The sequence below is a fragment of the Eretmochelys imbricata genome, chromosome 1 (assembly GCF_965152235.1).
Source record: "Eretmochelys imbricata isolate rEreImb1 chromosome 1, rEreImb1.hap1, whole genome shotgun sequence".
In the NCBI taxonomy this organism is placed as follows: domain Eukaryota; kingdom Metazoa; phylum Chordata; order Testudines; family Cheloniidae; genus Eretmochelys; species Eretmochelys imbricata.
In genome coordinates, this window is record NC_135572.1 from 85,521,469 (window position 1) to 85,541,752 (window position 20,284).

Consider the following 20,284-nt stretch of genomic DNA (forward strand, 5'->3'; position numbering starts at 1 on the left):
AAAGGCAATCATAATGCATATGAACATTAGTGAACATGCAACTTTAGCACTGATGTTTCTTCACTTTTCAGAGCTTCATTTTGAAGTCTTAATGCTCTCTTTTGTATCGAATATATTATCCAAGTCAGTGAGGTAAATCCACTGTGTACTAAAGTCCCTGCACACATCTGCCCCCACGTTTTCTCTTCTCTTATTTCTTAACATGCATCTCCTCTCTTGCACAACAAATCCAGACTCACCTCTCCCTTCATGTTTTCTTTCAGCTTACATTTTATGCCTCCAACTCCCCATATCCCCGTGTACAAAGTCTCCTCCCTATTTCCTCTAAAATCTCACATCTAAATTCACTGCTACCATACTTCCACAAAAGCTGACCCACATCACTAAAAATACTGTTACTCAACCATTAACAAATAAAGCAAGTCTCTAAAATGGGATCTCCAGGTCTTCTTTTTACATTTTGTGTTGTTCCTTTCTATGTAGCTGGCAGTGAGAGGGTCAGTGCTTTCTTGTGGGTCTTGTTAAACCCCAGTTGCATGCTCAGCACTGGAGCTGGGCAAATAACTGATGTTTCTAGTTTGCTGGCAGTTCTGAAAAAAATAAAAATAATGGTTCAGGTCAAACCAAAACTGAATTTTTTGGTGAAGCAAGAAATGTCAGAAAATTTCATTTTGAGTATGTTTAACCTTTTTGATGAAAGCAAGAAAATGAAGTTAATGAAAAAAGGTAGTTCTGGTGCCCCCTCCCCGCCTCTAACCAATGGCCACATGGTTAGGGCACCTGAGTTTCAGGTTTGAATGCCTATTCTAGAGTAGGAGCTTGAACCTAGGTGAGTGCCCTGATCTCCAGGCTCCTAGCTATTCTGCTGTACATCTCTTTCAGTCTCACCTATTGAAGCTATTCCACTTTGTATAAAATATTTGGATAGTCACTGGGCCAGAAAGACAGTATGAGAGTTAATCTATAACCTGGGGGTTAGGGCACTCATGTGGAATGGGGTGGATACCCGGGTTTCACTCCCTGCTTCAATAACATTTGTAACACTTTTGGAGATGATGTTCCTGAAATACCACACTATGCCTCTAGGGGATTCGCCCCTGGATTACAGCAGCAACGATGGCACAGATATAACCTTTATTTCACTGCCCTTCTCCAGTGCCTAAAAACCCAAACTCCCATAGAAAAGCACATATACACTCAGAATTCAATCACTGAGGATTTTCAGCAAAGATTGAACAGGGTCAGCCTTCCCACAGCCACATCCAAAAAGAACAAAAGGAATGAACTTAAGAATTAAGTACCAATTTATAGAATATGATGATAAAACATAACGAACAACTTTTTTACAACATAACCTAGATACTTTATAATCCGCATGTATTATCTTCAGTTATACATAGGCATAAATGAAGAAAAAATATATATCTAAACAGGTCACTCCCACAGAAACACAGTGAGATGTAACTCAGAGTTCCCAAAAGCTTAGGCTGAGTTACAGTCTTCTATCACCAAAAGCTATATAGTCTGCTGAGTCAAAAGCACTGTAACAATATCTTCTTTCCTCTTGCTTGTAGAAACCTCCAACTGGAATCCATGCAGACTCTTCCTCCTCCTCTGCTGAAATCACTCAGTTAGCTAGTCAGCTAACTAATTAATCAACCACTCAGTTTAAAAAAGAAACCTGTTAAAAGAAAAATACAAAAATGAGAATAGCAAAGTATAAATGACTCTTTCCTTATCACCACATTCAAATAAGAGAAAAAATTGATTGTTACTGGTTGAGACAATGTTACTTAAACATTTTCGTTAAAATCAAACATTCAAAGTATACAATTAAAATAAAAGAAATGAGTTTTCCCTACCAATTTCCCCTTTCTGTAATTAACACTGCCAGGGCTTCCCTACTTGAAAGTTAACAATATCACTAATGTGCTGCAAAATGCTTCAGTTAGGAAAAAACAACCTGCTGACTGCTCCTGTGGTTCAGCTTCTCCCAACCCACACAGGTCACATGGCCTTTTGCAAAGCAGCTTTTCTGACTACTTGCCCTCATGGAGTATGAATCGAGCTACAGGAAACCTGGCTCAGGACTCAGTTTCCCAGGCTGGCTAGGGTCCTGGACAAAGGTAGAACTTGCTAGCAATACTACAAGAATCAATCATAAGCAGTGCACTCAGAGACAAACGGTTTGGTGTTGGCTGTGTTTTGGAGTATATCGGGGAGAGAAACATTGCAGCCGGGCAGGACCCTTCAACCCTCCACATTCTTACCCAAGGGGAGATTGAGTTCTTTTTGAATTTCTGGGACATTGAACACTGTCAGCTCAGCACAGACCAGAAACTCAGAAGCTCAGGAGAGTCAAAGTCACGCTACCAAGAGCCAGCCTAACTGCGCATTGGGATTCAGACCAAACAGCCACATGGACCATCTTACCATCCTTGGTGTGGATACTTTGTAAGATCACCCTGGTATATTGATTTTGTTTTAAGCCATCCACTGACATCAGTCATGCACAACCCATCAAAGACTGAGCCTAAAACTCACTAATTGCATAGGCAGGTGCTGGGAGAGAGCACAGAATGGTTTGTATGGACTGTACTTTTAGGAGGGGTAGAGTTTATGAATAGTTGTTTTTGCCTTTTATTATCCTGATCCCTTTTTCCATTGTCCCCAGAGCTCTCTATACGTGTCAAAGCCATAGTTACTGTTTTATTACTCTGGGAATTATGAGAACTATTTTATTATTTGTATTCTGAGTGGTACTTCTCTGTAACAGATTGTTTGTGAAATGTTTTCCCAAGAGACAGGCCCTTTGCTTTCTCTTAAATGCGGGGGGAGGGGAGGCTTCCTTTGGGATGAGGGGGAGGTTCTGCGGGGGAGGGGAGGGGCTTCCTTGGGTGGAGGCACCAGGTGTCAGGTGCCATTATAAAATGTACCCAGGACCCATAACCCTGAAGAGAGAAGGCTGAAGACACACCTCAGGGCTGGGTTACACATTGAATAAGTTATACAAAATAGAATAGTTTCTACAAAAGAGACTGAGACACCCACAGCATCATACCCAATAGGCTGGTAGTTAGAGCACTTATCTTGGAGGGGGATTCAATTAGATTCAAGTCCCTGCACCAGAATGGGGAGTCAAACAAGGTAAGCATCCTAACCACTCAGCTATAGGGTAGAAGGGTGAGATGGCAGCTCCTCCTCCCCGTCAGTTTCATGAATGGCACTTAAATTCTGTGTAAATCTAGCCTGAAAAATCTACAAATATTTTGTTTTGGTAATGTCAATTATTCCTTTTGACCTTGTTTGTTTGTTTTCAGTTGAAGCAATTCACCAAAATCAACATTTTTCAGTGGGATAAAAAATGTTCTGGGCAAAACACTTCACCCAGCTCTACTCAGCACTGAACAAATGATGACATAATATACCATAATAAGACATACAAGATATAGACAGGCATCAGGAGCCTTTATGCTTCTTTGAATGGCTCATTCTGTTATTCTAAATCTTTCAGGAAAATGAACATCCCCATTATTGTCAATGAGAAGATGGTTCAGCTTGAAAGAGAAGCTGCAATACCAGAATGACTCATGTTTAAATTCTGCAATCTTTTCTTAAAGAATTTTTGTAAGTTTTTTTTTTAATCTTAAAACATCTGTCTTTTTGTCTAATGGAGAAATCTTATTTTTATCAAGAGACAGTTTATAATTCCATTTCCAGCCTCCTAATAAAATGTCTGTCTCGTGAAGAAACAAAATGAAAATATTTCCTGGTGTTTTTGTCTAAGTAAATTTACATTGAACAATGGGTTTTTGATTGAGGTGTGTATATTTCCCTGGAGAGGTGGTTGAAAAAAATAATTTCCCCCTATAATGAAGGTGCTAAACGCTATTTATAGTCCTTCCTAAAGCACTCATCACTATAGTGCAGGCCTGATCCAAACTCATTTAAGTCAATGAATGTCTGGTCAACTCATAAGTGGTAGTATGCTTCTCCCTACTGCTCCCTTATGAGGTAGGAACAATTTACTACCCACTTTTCAGACAGGAAACTAAATCACATAGATGTTTAGTGATTTGGCTGAGGTCACATGAGATAGGAGACTAATTGTGTTCCATGACCAGTCCTGATTCCCTTTCCTGTGCCTTGTCAATGAGACCATGTTCTGTCTCAAATCAGATCTAATTAAAACTTTTCACTGTCTCTAAGTTTGATTTCTCTTTTAGCCATGAAAATCTTCTATACTCATCAAATTTTCTGATGTTTACTATTTTCACAGTTCTATTTAATCTTTTTATATAGTTATATTATATATATATATACACATAGAGAGAGAGAGAGAGAGTTATAAAAGTCCACATAAGATAGTAAGTTCTAGTGTGAGGGGGAAAATCCACTAGTGCTATAGCTGCACTACTACTTGTGGTTTTAACAGTGTCATCAAATTTGAGTTCAAAAATATCTTACAAAAGCTAAAGTGTTTTGAGCTGATAATATGCTACATAATCTTCCTTCACAGAGCTACATTATTTATAATGTAAAACTAGAAACTGTGTTCCTGTTTCAATATTTATAACCAGAGATCAACGAGACATACAATGCGGTACTATTACTTGCTGAAACCTCTACTACGTGTAAATCCTGATTAGACTAATTTTAACCAAAGAAAAAAACTTCAGAAATTACTTTACAAATAAATAATTGCCATAAATGCCCAGTCTTCTCAAGATTCCATAGAATATCCAGGAGATGCCAAAGATTTGTAATCCCTAAAATGATCATCTCAATCCTTTTAAAAGTAATTTTAAAACAATACTCAGCCCCGCCTTATCAGAAATAATATTTCAATGCTGTATTTGCAGGTCCAATCCTACAGTGCATTTGTTGTCCTCAGCCCACATTGATGTCAGCAGGAGTGGAGGGCTCAGCACCTCGCAGAACAATGGCTCTGGTTTGCAAGCAATAGAGCACGATAGGCAAAATAACCAAGATCCTAGACATTGAGGTGTCTAGCTGGAGAATTAGTGTGTGGCAAGCTGGGGTGTACGTCTACAGCACATGAACGTGTTGTTCATTGTCTGGTTGGATGCCGTTACCATACATTAAAAGTTTCATAATGCTGTGCTAAAGAATGCTCATCTTCAAAATGGATTCAAATAAGTAAATGTTTCATTTTCATCATCTTCTGGTGTGGTCTTCTGAGAGGTCTCTGTTTCTCCTGATTGGACCTCCTAAGTTTGTTCTCAGTCAGGTCAGTTCCTGGATTCTCACTGCCAATTAAGTCTATCAGCCCTTCCATTTTAAAACTTGCAATTTCCTCCTCAGCTGTTTTCTTCGTGGTATCCTGGTGCAGGGTTCTCACTCCTTTGCTATCCCAGGCCCTTCTACCTCCCCTTCCATCTCTGTACTGTCCCCTTCACAGCAGACCTTGTTCTTGTTACGTTGCAGCTGTGGGTGTCTGCCTCCATAATTGGCAGCTGAGTGGGGTGGTGGTGATCAAGCTGTTTGCTCATAAACAGGCGAGACTCTGCTCCCACCTCTGTCTCTGCTCAGCCTGGGGTTTGTAGACCCCATTACACTCATGCTTTTATAAATAAAATATTCTAGAGTTCAGAAATGTTTGATTTTTAAAACTGAAGTTAAGAGCACACAGGAAATCTAAGAAACCATTAAAAACCATTTGCTATTTGAATGTATGAACTAAAAAAACCATACAAAAATCACCTTTGAATCCCAGGAAGCTGATAAAAACATTTGTGTTATACAATTAAATTCTGTATTATTCAAAAACTCTGTCACTGAACTATGTCAATATCAGACATTAAAATTGCTATGCTCTTGCAGAATGAAATGAAATTTGACTTAATAAACCAGGTATTCCATAGTGCTTGACAACAGTTAAAAAGAAATTGGTGACTCAGGAGGGAGTAGGTTGCTGGTGAGTTAATGCATTCACCTCTGGAATCTTGAGTGCATGTTCTTACCTTATTCCTGTTGTGCATAATTTCTGAACATCAGATTTCAGCATATAATCAGTTGCTAATCAAAAGAGATCCAAAAACCCTTGGTGCTGAGCAGCAGGTGAAGGGTGAGTAGCATTTCTAGGGCTCTGTAGGATAGAGTAGTTTGATCAGCACCGGCACCTGCCCAGGAAAACTCAGTTCTATTCCCACAACTTTCAGACTCTTTCCTCAGGGCATGTTTATTGATTCAGACACAAACTCAGAAAACAGGCTACACAGGCCTTTCCCTTTGCAACTCTCTCTCCTCCACTGGAAGAGGGACACATCCATTCCTTTAACTCCTTGCTGAATCACATGACAGGCAGGTAACTGATCCCTTTCCTGGCTGTTCTAACCTGTCATAGGTAGTTTCAATATTACTTGCATTATTCCAGTTTTTAACTTGTTCTATGAGTTCTTAACTAACATGAGAGCTAAATTCAGCTAAGGGTCCAACTGAGAATTTTTTATACATCCCAAACTCTTAGACTTCAGTGGAAATCAACCTTTATGATTTCAGTCAGAAATCATCTGCAAAAGGTTTGTTCTCATGGCAGTCAAACCCCCATTGGGCCAACCGTGAGGAATCATTATCTGCATTGTCACTGAAGTCTTTCAAGACAGTGCACTTGGATGAGTCCCACAGCTGAGTTGTCACATATTCAGTTCATTGAGAAAGTTTGAGGTGTAGCAGAGTGGGCTATGAATTATGACCGTTCTCACTTTACTCCTGTCACAAGTCATGCAGGAAGTGAATACAGTCAAAGGAATCAGCTAAGAGACAAACTGAATTTGTCACGTTTCAGAGTTACAGCCATGTTAGTCTGTATCCGCAAAAAGAAAAGGAGTACTTGTGGCACCTTAGAGACTAACCAATTTATTTGAGCATAAGCTTTCGTGAGCTACAGCTCACTTCATCGGATACTCAAATAAATTGGTTAGTCTCTAAGGTGCCATATGAATTTGACACCTCTTTGATCCTCCTGTGGCCTATGGAAGTCCAAGTGCGCTGACATATGATTATTGTGCGAAGGAAGCTCCTGGTGTATCAGTTGCAATCCCAGAATTTCTCTGCATGGTCAAATTATAAATGATAACTTTATTAGCAACTGACCTTGAATTCAGCTTCAGGAACTGAAGAACAGTTTCCTTGTTGCATAATACCCTATGGAGGAATGGCTCCAATGTTTCCTTTGTGTTGGATGACAGTATGCTGGAAAGGGAATACATATTATCCAAGGAAGAATGAGGAAATTAATGTTAGGTTTCAGAGTAACAGCCGTGTTAGTCTGTATTCGCAAAAAGAAAAGGAGTACTTGTGGCACCTTAGAGACTAACCAATTTATTTGAGCATGAGCTTTCGTGAGCTACAGCTCACTTATATTCTGTCTTGGCCGGGGATAGACCAGGAATGGAGTCTTAGAACTTTTAGTAAGTAATCTAGCTAGGTACGTGTTAGATTATGATTTCTTTAAATGGCTGAGAAAAGAATTGTGCTGAATAGAATAACTATTTCTGTCTGTGTACCTTTTTTGTAACTTAAGGTTTTGCCTAGAGGGGTTCTCTATGTTTTGAATCTAATTACCCTGTAAGGTATCTACCATCCTGATTTTACAGGGGGGATTTCTTTATTTCTATTTACTTCTATTTTTATTAAAAGTCTTCTTGTAAGAAAACTGAATGCTTTTTCATTGTTCTCAGATCCAAGGGTTTGGGTCTGTGGTCACCTATGCAAATTGGTGAGGCTTTTTATCCAACATTTCCCAGGAAAGGGGGGGTGCAAGTGTTGGGAGGATTGTTCATTGTTCTAGTGAGCTGTAGCTCATGAAAGCTCATGCTCAAATAAATTAGTTAGTCTCTAAGGTGCCACAAGTACTACTTTTCTTTTTGCAAAATTAATGTTGTTTATTCTTCTCAAAGAAGATGTCTTCAGTTACTACATTATACTCTATAGGTTCACAAAGAGAAGATTTAATCCCATATATTCAGGTAGCTCCATCTCCTCCAGGACTTTTCTGCAGAAGTTGATTATCATGTAGTGAAAACAATGCATCATAAGAATTAATATCACTCCTCTACAGGAAATTGGGCAGACCCTGTGTTTAGAAACTGGCAAGCTTATATTTTTTGATTAAATATGAACTTGTTTCCTTCCCTATAAAATCAATACAGTAACAATCCCCATTTCTTTTCATTTTCTTCAATGAAAACCGTCTCAAAGGAAGACTGCCTCAGAGGAAGACCAGGAACTAATGAGCAGCAAGCCTTTTTCTTAATCACTGTGTCTTTAGGGTCCTATTTAGTCTTTGGAGGCTCTTAAGCTGTTTTGTTCTTTAAATTAAAGTTATTTTCTTGTACAGCATTTTGATTTTTGCTCTCCCTGTAGGAGGTTTCTATAGGGATAAGTTGCTTTATTTGTTAATGACCTTTACTCTTTTGCTTTTGAAGTCTCAATTTGTTAGAGGACCTATTTCTTGTCATTATTTATGATTTTTTTTTTTTTTTTTACTGTTTGACACCTGGAGGATAAATCAATGTCAAATACTGACACTGTTGATTGTTTATGAGCAATTGGAAAGGCTTGGAAAAACACACACATTGGGGGCCTCATCCTGTTCCCTTGGAAGTCAGTGGTAAACTTCCTTTAACTTCAGTTGGGGGAGGGGATAGAGCGACTGCATTATGCCTGGGAGAAAATGTGTGTGGAGAGAAACCCAGCCGACACTACCAGTCAGGCTTTGGTGAAGGTGAAAAGACTCACTCGCTCTCAGTTGCCTGTGCCAGGCCAGTTAGTATAGGGATTTAGTGAAGAAACCTCTAGCTCCCCCACCCCCTATGCCATGCCTGGCATAAAGACTTCCACCTACCCTCCCTCCCCAAGATTTGGGGGTGAAAGAGCTGAAGTAATTGCTGACTGGTACTTCCTGCAGGCCTGGGGGGAAGATATGAAGAACTTCCATATCCTTCCCCGCAACCCTTCTCAATCTAAACAAGCAGTTGCAGGAAAATAAAGTGGCAGAGCAGTAGGATTACTCCTTCTTTCACAGGAGGGGAAAGAGAGTAAAATGAGCTTGGCTGGAGATGCCAGCTTCTCTTAAAGATGCAGTTGTACAGCTGCCTGGGAAATAGTTTCCCCATCCTGTGAATTTTTTCCAGACCACAAAAAAAAAAAAAAAAAAAAAGAATATCCCAAATTAGGATTAAAAAGTCAATCTCAAACTTTCATGAACCAAAAATCTGAAAAAAAAAAATCATCAATTGATTCAATCCAAACATTTTGGTTCAGTAATTTCTAAATTTTTCATTTAGATTTCAACCATCTTTTATTCTTTTAAATGTGTAACTATAATTAGCTTACAATTCAAACCGCAAAGTCATTTTGTACTAGGAAATTAGTTTGTTGGTTTTTTTCATTTTGAAAATGTCTAAGTGAACTGTTTAGGCAATTCTGACATTTTTTCAAGTAAAAAAAAATCAAAATCAACCATTTCATGTAAAAAGTTCAGTTTTGACAATTTAGCATTTTCTGATTGGGGAGGGAGAAGCTTCGTCAAAATTTCCTGATCAGTTCTAAACAATTGATAAACCCTTGCTAAAGAGTTTCCTCATTATACTTCAAATCTCTTATCACCTTCCCTCAGATCTTCCTTTTTCAGGGTAGTGTTATTAAGAAGCTCATGGTGAAGCAATTCCAGAAATATCTGCAGTCCTGAGATCTCTTTAACCCAAGATAATTTGCTTTTAGGACTGGATATTTAATTACACTGTGTTAGTTATTTTGAGTGATTTTCTTCTTTGAGTGATGGATTAAATTCAGTTGTCCATGCTGACTGTCATCTAATAAATGTTGATAAAGTTCACCATAAATAGTTGACCTACCTGCAGACACTAGCAGGACAGTTGTGCTAGATCTTGAATTATACACCGTTTTTTCTTTCTGATGGATGGATGCCAGAGGGCAATATTAAATTATTGTCCATCTGAAGTATGTTTCCTCATGGTATACTTCTGTTACTCCTGTTCAAAATGTGTACAGGACCATTAAGAAGGTTAGTGAGTTGGTATGGTCTGAAGTATTCTTGATATGTGGATCACACCAAGCTCATTACATCCATTTTATCTGACCAGTCTACTATTTATGTGAAACTACCTAATGCTGGAGAGATTGGGCACTGTGGAGAACTATTTGATTGACACTCACCATAGATAAATCTGGGAGAGGCTGTATAGCTGCTGTTCGCTACTTAGGTTTGCATCCTAGGGTCTTTGTGCATTCCTATCTTGCCGTGTTTGCTAAATGTGGATTGTTTTAAAATAATTATTTTGTTGGGAGGACAGGGAAGCTTGCACCTTTTCATTCAGCTGAAGACTGGACCACAGCTATATATGTAATATTACTGGGAGTTACCAACTGAGACCATTACAGATAACCTTATAAGTTCTGAACGGTTGAATATATAGACAGATCTTGGAGAATGTTATGTTAGTTGTGATCCAGTTCTTTTGGGAACCTGAACATATTAGCAATGCAAGTTTGATTACTGCCTAAATCTGTCGGACTGAAATCCTTTTTTCAAATGCAGAACTGCTGCTTACACATAGAGCAAATCAGGAATTGCATCTAGTGCAGAATAAGTTTTAATGAAGTATCTGTGTTCCATTATCTGCACTGGTGATTAAGTGATTTACAGATGGACTTCAAGGTATTGGCTTTGTTTTATGAAACAAAACCCAAAGTGGTTTGGTCCCATTCTCCATCTCAGTTATGAATAGCTGAAGCTGATCACATATCTCTTAACAGAAATTAGACATGAAGTGAGAGGAAATAGACTCTTTCATGAACTACAAAAAGTAAAACTTCAGACCAAACACGATTCAATACGATGCAATCAACAGCAGTTTTACAAACAGATAATATAAAGGCACACTGTCATAAATTTGAGAGTTCTAAATTGTTGATTTGTTTCTTTTGATGGAATCCTGTTAATTTCCTTCATACCATTTTAATAGTAGTCCCCTCCTCCCCAAACACTTACATCATTTTTGCAGTCCTGGCTGACATGAACCTTTCAGAACCCATAATAACTACATAATTGTGCAAAAAGAACAGGAGTACTTGTGGCACCTTAGCGACTAACAAATGTATTTGAGCATAAGCTTTCATGGGCTACAGCCCGCTTCATTGGATGCATGCAGTGGAAAAAAACAGTAGGACAATTTTATATACACAGAGAACATGAAGCAATGGGTGTTACTGTGCACACTGTAAGGAAAGTGATCAGTTAAGGTGAGCTATTACCAGCAGGAGAGAAAACAACACACACAAAAAAAAAACCCTTTTGTAGTGATAATCAAGATGGGCCATTGCTAGCAGTTGACAAGAATGTGTGAGGAACAGTGGGGGGGGGGAAATAAACATGGGGAAATAGTTTTACCTTGTGTAATGACACATCCACTCCCAGTCTTTATTCAAGCCTAATTTAATGGTGTCCAGTTTGCAAATTAATTCCAATTCAGCAGTCTCTCATTGGAGTCTGTTTTTGAAGTTTTTTTGTTGTAATATTGTGACTTTTAGGTCTGTAATCGAGTGACCAAACAGATTGAAGTGTTCTCCAACTGGTTTTTGAATGTTATAATTCTTGACTTCTGATTTGTGTCCATTTATTCTTTTACGTAGAGACTGTCTGGTTTGGCCAATGTACACGGCAGAGGGGCATTGCTGGCACATGATGGCATATATCACATGTGTAGATGTGCAGGTGAATGAGCCTCTGATAGTGTGGACACAGTTGGCAACGGGTTTTGTTGCAAGGATAGGTTCCTGGGTTAGTGGTTCTGTTGTGTGGTGTGTGGTTGCTGGTGAGTATTTGCTTCAGGTTGGGGGGCTGTCTGTAAGCAAGGACTGGCCTGTCTCCCAAGATCTGTGAGAGTGATGGGTCGTCCTTCAGGATAGGTTGTAGATCCTTGATGATGCGCTGGAGAGGTTTTAGTTGGGGGCTGAAAGTGACGGCTACTGGCGTTCTGCAACTTTCTTTGTTAGGCCTGTCTTGTAGTCGATGACTTCTGGGTACTCTTCTGGCTCTGTCAATCTGTTTCTTCACTTCAGCAGGTGGGTATTGTAGCTATAAGAATGCTTGATAGAGATCTTGTAGGTGTTTGTCTCTGTCTGAGGTGTTGGAGCAAATACGGTTGTGTCTTAGAGCTTGGCTGTAGACAATGCATCGTGTGGTGTGGTCTGGATGAAAGCTGGAGGCATGTAGGTAAGTATAGCAGTCAGTAGGTTTCCGGTATAGGGTGGTGTTTATGTGACCATCGCTTATTAGCACTGTAGTTTCCAGGAAGTGGATCTCTTGTGTGGACTGGTCCAGGATGAGGTTGATGGTGGGATGGAAGTTGTTGAAATCATGGTGGAATTCCCCCCTACTGTTCCTCACACATTCTTGTCAACTGCTGGAAATGGCCCATCTTGATTATCACTACAAAAGGTTTTTGTTTTATTTTGTTTTTCTCTCCTGCTGGTAATAGCTCACCTTAACTGATCACTCTCATTATAGTGTGCGTGGTAACACCCATTGTTTCATGTTCTCTGTGCATATAAAATTGTCCTAATGTATTTTCCACTGCATGCATCCGATGAAGTGGGCTGTAGCCCACGAAATCTTATGCTCAAATAAATTTGTTAGTCTCAAAGGTGCCACAAGTACTCCTGTTCTTTTTGCAGATACAGACTAACACGGCTGCTACTCTGAAACCTGTCATTATAATAATTGTGAAAACCTGTTCTGTGTGTCCTTAAATAGTGCTCTTGAATTCTCCCACATTGCTGCTGCCTCAGGGGTGGTTGGGTTGCTCACTGATGCACAGAGGAGAGTCTCTGGATTCAAAAGGTAATTGGGTAGGTTGTCACACACAAAAATCAACGACCTGCAAATACAGTCATGCTAGAACAGGAACAAGCAGCAGGTATTGTAGTTGTAGAGCTTGTTTTTGTAAGATAAATTTTAGTACTTGTGAAAGGTACCTGGTTACAGTTACTATTGCTGTCTGTCTTGTATTAAAAACCAAACCAAACTACAGTAGCAGCATTGCAAGCTTACCAGCCAGCTTACCTTGCTAGTGGACTTTTTCTTTGACCAGGAGAGATCATTGGGGAATGTTACTGGGGAATGTAATTTGATCTCTGTGTACAAGCAGCAGTTCAATTAACACCAACTGTTGTATGGGCACAGATGCATTAAGTAATGGACTAGAGCAGCAGCTCCTGTCACAGAGACACCAACGTGCCAGGAAGTATAATAAGTTTGGGTCATGCATCCAATTACCAGTTCATTAAACAATCCAGCCCCCTTAACAAAAGAGTGGTTTTTCATTCTATAGAAGTAAACCTCTTCCTACATTCATCGAGAGCCACATTGTGCCTGGGTCTACCCAAAAATGCAGACAGAATATTGAGAATAAGGAAACTTCCTTACTCTTGCTAAGGGCTGGTACTGGTGCAGTCATGTGCTCAAGGGAGGACTGGACACAGGCACATAGCACCACAAAGTGAGAAGGCGGAAGAGGAGGAGGCATGGCTGTGTCCAGTGTCTTCTTGGCTGTGTCTTCTTATCTCCTGGCAGGATGGGGACTCTATCCTGGGAATCAGGGACTCTGAAAAAGATTTTGGGGATTATGGTGAATAATCAGCTTAACAGGAGCTTCTAGTGTGACGCTGTGGCCAAAAGAGCTAATGCAATCCTTGGTTCCATAAACACGGGAATCTCAAGTAGGAGTAGAGAGGGTACTTTACCTCTGTGTTTGGCACTGGTGCGATCACTGCTGGAATACTGTGTCCAGTTCTGGTGTCCACAGTTCAAGAAGGGTGTTGGTAAATTGGAGAGGATTCTGAGAACAGTCATGAAAATCATTAAAGGATTAAAAAAACTGGCCTTATAGTGAAAGACTCAAGGAGCTCAATCTATTGTGCATTACAAAGAGAAGGTTAGATGGCTACTTGATTATGGACTAAGTACCTACATGGGGAAGAAATATTTAATAATGGGCTATTCAATCTAGCAGAGAAAGTTATAACATGATCCAATAGCTGGATGTTGAAGCTAGACAAATTCAAACTGAAAATAAGGCACACATTTTTAAGAGTAAAAAGAAAAGGAGTACTTGTGGCACCTTAGAGACTAACCAATTTATTTGAGCATAAGCTTTTGTGAGCTACAGCTAGCTCACGAAAGCTTATGCTCAAATAAATTGGTTAGTCTCTAAGGTGCCACAAGTACTCCTTTTCTTCTTGCGAATACAGACTAACACGGCTGTTACTCTGAAACCTGTCATTTTTAAGAGTGTGAGTTATTAACCTTTGGACTATTTACCAAGGATCATGGTGGATTCTCCATTACTGACAATTTTAAAATCAAGAAAGGATTTTTTTTCTAAAAACTGTGCTCTAGGAATTATTTCAAGAAAGTCCTCTTGCCTGTGTTATACAGGTGGTCAGGCTAGATGATCAGAATGATCCCTTTCTGGCCTTGGAATCTAGGAATCATACCAACCAGCCCACAAAGCTCAGTGGACATGCAGGAGGGGAGGGAAGGCTGCCTCATCTCAAAGGATGTACCTTTTGAATTTCTCCTTAAGCTCTCCTTAGGAAGGTGCAGCTTCCTGCCAGTCCCAGTGTGGGTCTGTGCCTTTTAAGGCACAGTTTGTCCCTTTAGAGTAAATACATAGGGTTAATTCTGTTTCAATGTTCCTTCTTCAACATTAGTCCCCTTCCAATTGAGCATACATTGTTTTCTATGTGGACAGTAGAATTTAATGCTAAGCACTTCCCAATTAAAACAAACCAACCAACTGACCCATAGAACTTAAATTTGACTGTTTTCTTCACTCTGAATGGCTGTCCAGTTGTCTTAGGTATTATAGGAGTGATTCATAATGTAGTGGGAGAAATGCTTCTTGACTGCTGCACAACCCTTTAAACTTACAAAATCTACATATTATAAAGATACTTGACCTTCTCTGAAGGCTTACTCTTTAATATTTGAAAATCCAGACATCACAATTACTGAAACCATGACTCTCACTTAACAGTGTTATCTCTTTCCTGTCACACGGCCGCACACACTACACAGGAACTAAACATTTATTCAGCAATGATTTTTTAAAAGACTTGCAGCACAGTAGCAATGACAGAAGGGCTATAGTTTTACAAGGTAGTAATAATTCAGCTCCCTAACTAAGATTATGGCCTGTGGCCTCATAATTTGTCCTCTCAGGTGAGAGATTGCAGGCTTTCAGAACAGTGTAATGGTTCTATGTTATGAGGTATACAAACCCCATTCTGGGACTTAGGTTGCCAGGTGTCCGGTTTTTAACTGGAACGCACGGTCTGGTTGGCAGTGAAGCAGGACTAAGGCAGGCTCCGTGTGGCTCCCAGAAGCAGCAGCATGTCCCCTCCTCCGGCCCCTATACATAGGGGCCAGAGGAGGGGAACCAGTTGAAGCTGCAGGGGCAGCACCTGCGGATGGGGCAGCACGGAGAGCCACCTGGCTGTGTCTCCGTGTAGGAACCAGAGAAGGGACATGCTGCTGTTTCTGGGAGCTGCCTGAGGTAAGTGCCGCCTCGAGCCTGCATCCCTCACCCCTCCCATGCCCCAAACCCCTGCCCCAGCCCTGATCCGCCTCCCACCCTACAAACTCGTCAGTCCAAGCCTGGAGTCCCCTGCTGTACCCCAAATCTCTCATCCCTGGCCCCACATCAAAGCCTGCACCCCCAGTTGGAGCCCTCAGAGACCCCCGCACCCCAACCCTCTGCCCCCTCCTGCACCCTGAACCCCTCATTTCTGGCCCCACCTCATAACCCACACCCCCAGCCCAGAGCCTGTACCCCCTCCCATACCCCAACCCCCTAATTCAGCCCAGACCCCCTCCCATACTCCAAACCCCTTCACTCCACCCCCAGCCTGGAACCCCCTCCCGCACCCTGAACTCCTCATTTCTGGCACCATCCCAAAGCCTGCACCCCAGCTGGAGCCCTCACCCCCTCCCACACTCCAGCCCAGTGAAAATGAGTGAGTGAGGGTGGGGCAGGCGAGTGACAGAGGGAGTGGGGATGGAGTGAGCAGGGGTGGGGCCTTGGAGAAGGGGCAGGTGGTCAGAGCAGGCAGGCAGAGCAAAGGGGTTTGGTTTTGTGTGAGTAGAAAGTTGGCAACCCTATCTGGGACAGAAGGGAGTAAAGGATAGTTCTGGGCCTAGGTAGCCCAGCCTCACCAACCCTGCAGAGCTTGCTCCATCTGGAGACAGGGTTGAAAAGGTAGCAACCAGCTCAGAAGACTGAAGAGGAGTACAGACTTATCCTGAATGCTCCTGCCAAAAGGGGCTAGAGGTACCTCCCTGAAGTACAAGAACTGTATTCTGAGCCTGGTTGGGGCTGACAATTTGGTTACTTCTTGTTTTTATTTTTCCTCATATGAGACTAGCAGCAGAGGGAAGCAGTGGTAGGAAGTGACACACTGGTCGTCAAACAGTGCTGACACTATTAAGGCCCTGGGTTGGGGCCTGGTGGAGTCGGTGGGCCAGTGCTCTCCTACTACTGCTCCAAGACTGAGTGGATGCTAACCACTAGGCCTCCCAGCCTCTGAGGACCCTATTACATCCTATCAATATCAAGAATATCAATAGTGATCATTATGCTTCACCTGAACTGTCTTCCTGCATTCTTATTTCATTTGCAAGACACATTAAAGGTAAGGTGCATTAAATTTCTTCCTTACACAATCTTGTCTCAAAACCACTGGGAAAGGCTTTGGTAAAACAATGCACAGTAAGATAAAACCTCACTTTTGTATATATAATGCAGCATTTCTACACCCATATAAGTAGATATACTAGTTGTTAGAGTCAATGTACACTGACAATGAGCTGCATTCTTCTGTAGTCTGTCCATAGTTTGGTTAAACCAATGGCATTTGGCTTCATTCCGGTCAAGTAGAATCTACATTCCTTACATTAATTCATCTGAATTATGATAGGTGACATTAAAATTTGATCAGTGAATGTGAGTGATTGCAACATAAAACTGATGATAAAAAAAAAAGAAGCAAACCTTGCTACATTGGTTTACACTTTCAATATGAAAGCAGTGTCTCTGGCTGTAAGCAAGTGTTATTGCTAATGATATTGTGTATGCTACTATGGACATTCCACCAGGGGACATCTGCACAAATCTTGCTAGGGACAGAAAATTGCACATGTTTCTTTATGACAAAATGAAGGGAGACTTAAAATCTAATTTAAAATATGCACCCTAAAAGACATTATTTTTAATTAACGAGATATGTTTTTATTAACGCTAGCTGATGTGTATTTTTAATACAGTACATGGTCAAAAATAGTCATTTTAATAGGTTAGGGAGAATAATGCTATCATTTTTTTTCTATTTCACAGAATCCTAGATGTAACAGATAGGAAAGAACTATTATTAGCTAGTCCATCCTTCTGCAATTTCAGGAATGTTACCTATCGTATTTTGTCATGTTATATTTTAAATCAAATTGAAAGTCTTCCGGCACTTTCCTTAATTAAACTGTTCCATAGTCTCTTGGTGAAGCTGTTCTTGTTTCCATGAGGGAACAGATCAGGGAGGCAAGAAGGTTGCTGAGCCATAAAAATCATCAGCTGTTGTAGCCTCAGAGGGTATGTCTACACTGCAATTAGACACCTATGGCTTGCCCACGCCAGCTCACTTTGGCTCCTGGGACTCGGGATAAGAAGATGTTTAATTGCAATTTAGAGTTTTGGGCTGCACCCCAAGCTTTGGGACCCTCCCACCTCACAGGGTCCTAGAGCACGGGCTCCAGCACAGGCTTGAATGTCTACATCATAATTAAACAGCCACTTACCCCGAGACCTGTGAGGCCAAGTCAGCAGGCACAGGCCAGCCACTGTTTTTTAATTACAGTGCAGACATACCCTGAGAGTTCCTCGGAAATAGACAGGTCTACACCAGGACTCACAATCATAGAATTGTAGAAGATTAGGTTTGGAAGAGACCTCAGGAGGTCATCTAGTCCAACCCCTTGCTCAAAGCAGGACCAGCACCAACTAAATCATCCCAACCAGGGCTTTGTCAATCAGGGCCTTAAAAACCTCTAAGGATGGAGATTCCACCACCTCCTTAGGTAACCCATTCCAGTGCTTCACCACCCTCCTAATGAAACAGTGTTTCCTAATATCCTAATAGACCTCCCCCACTGCAACTTGAAGCCATTGCTCCCTGTTCTGCCATCTGCTACCACTAAGAACTGCCTAGCTCCATCCTCTTTGGAACCCCCCTTCAGGTAGTTGAAGGCTGCTCTCAAATCCCCCCTCACTCTTCTCTTCTGCAGACTGAACAAGCCAGTTCCCTCGCCTCTCCTTGTAAGTCATATGCCCCAGCCCCCTGATCATTTTTGTTGTCCTCCGCCAGACTCTCTCCAATTTGTCCACATGCCTTCTGCTGTGGGGGGGCCCAAAACTGGATGCAATACTCCAAATGTGGCCTCACCAGTGCCAAATTGAGGGGAATAATCACTTCCCTCAATCAACTTGCAATGCTCCTACGAATGCAGCCCAATATGCCATTAGCCTTCTTGGCAACAAGGGCACACTGCTGACTCATATCCAGCTTCTCATCCACTGTAATCCCCACAAGCACTGGCTGGGAGGCGAAAGGGGCCAAGGTCAGCAGTATGTTATGTGGGTAAACTCCTGCAGGTTTGAAAGGGCTGCTGCTGCTCAAGAGAGTAACACTCCTTGAGGTCTACTCAGTATTTTCCCAGCCATGCCCCCCCAAACCATACCTTGAACACTGTATCTGACTAAACACACTGTTGTTGGCTATCCCTGCTAACTATTACTGCTTGGTTCCTTAAATAGGAGTTGTGATTACTGATTCAGATTGTATTCAATGATGTCAAAATATTGATAGGCACTCGGCACTGACAAAATAAAGCTGTCAAATGCTTGCCTCTACTCATTTCCAGAGTGTAGCATGTTGATCTTGGAGCCATGTTTACAATTGCTGCAGCCCTTGTTTTTAATTACTTTTTATCATCTACATGACAGAACATCATTCACAGCAAATTTGTTTATTATTTCTTCATTTTTATGAGGAGTAGAGTCATTTTACCGGTTATATTTTTATCAAACTGCCTAAAAAGTGAAAGTTTACTGTGAAGGAAGTCATTGACTGGAGATAGAAAACTGTAATAGCAGCATCTGTGTATGACAGAGAATTCTTAGAAATTTTTGGGCATGAAACAAGTGAGAGTGATTTTCAGAGGGTTTTAAAATTAAACATATCTTCAGTCCTCACACTTGCTGAATTCTTGAGTTAAAAATCTACATGTTTCATAGGTCCCAATCCTACAATTAAAGTCACTTTGCCTGGGCAACCCGCTGTGTCCATGTAGAATCTCACTGAAATGAGGGGTCTGCCGATGCATGATCAGAGCATTAGACATTTAAGACCCAAAACAACTCTTGTTGAAGTCAAAACATCTTCACTGATTTCAATGGGTGCTGGATCAGACCCCATATGAGAAAAGTCAGAGGCTCTCTCTCTTAAGCATTAATATGGCTCCCATCAACACAGTATCTGAACACCTCACAATTTAATGCATTTGTTCTCACAACAGCGCTGTGGGGTTGTTAACCGGGGTTCTTTCAACCCAAAGCTCTCGGTAACTTTTACTCTGTGTGAGGTGGTGTCCGGAAATAAATCAGGGGAGACATGGCAGTCCGACCGGTAGATGGCTGGCACAAACAGGGCAACACAAGAGTGCTTTCACTTAATGCTAAACTTTACTTAGTCTCAAGCACTTACACACATCTGCAACAGGTTAGTAAAACATGCCCAACCCTTGATAATTACCGAAGCTGAATATGGCTCTCGAGTGGCACCGTGACAGGCTTCCACTGGCCAAACTTCCATCTGCCAGTGGGGACCCCAAGATGTGTCCAGAGGGAGCATCCCTGAAGAGCCCCTTCTGAGAAATCCAGCTACCTCAATCTTTTTTCCCCTTATTTATATATTGGTAATACAATGACATATCCCTTAAAGAAAACTTGCTAAGCAAGCAGTTTTTTAAGGTCAAGCAAAAAGTTTCCTTATGATCTTCAATTAACCAGATATGTTTCTTTTTTCAGAGTGTCTAGGCCTTGGAACCCTGACAGACACATTCCTCAGGGTACATTACAGACAAGTTTCCTGTTTTTCTAAAATACATATATCAGCAATTTCAACATTC

At 41.1% G+C, this 20,284-nt stretch overlaps 1 long non-coding RNA gene across 2 annotated transcripts in view; it reads right to left on the reverse strand.

Annotated features, from left to right (window-relative positions):
• Positions 1 to 1,152: 1,152 nt before the first annotated feature.
• LOC144258893 (uncharacterized) overlaps positions 1,153 to 20,284 on the reverse strand; it is a 52,448-nt gene continuing 33,316 nt past the window's right edge. The window contains exons 2-7 of one of the 2 annotated variants that reach the window (XR_013344810.1): positions 13,792 to 13,886; positions 13,475 to 13,652; positions 9,882 to 10,019; positions 7,117 to 7,215; positions 5,985 to 6,109; positions 1,153 to 1,681 (exon numbers count right to left, since the gene is read on the reverse strand). This is a non-coding gene — a long non-coding RNA (uncharacterized LOC144258893). The remainder of the gene's footprint in view (positions 1,682 to 5,984; positions 6,110 to 7,116; positions 7,216 to 9,881; positions 10,020 to 13,474; positions 13,653 to 13,791; positions 13,887 to 20,284) is intronic. The other variant, XR_013344811.1, reaches the window with a different exon arrangement.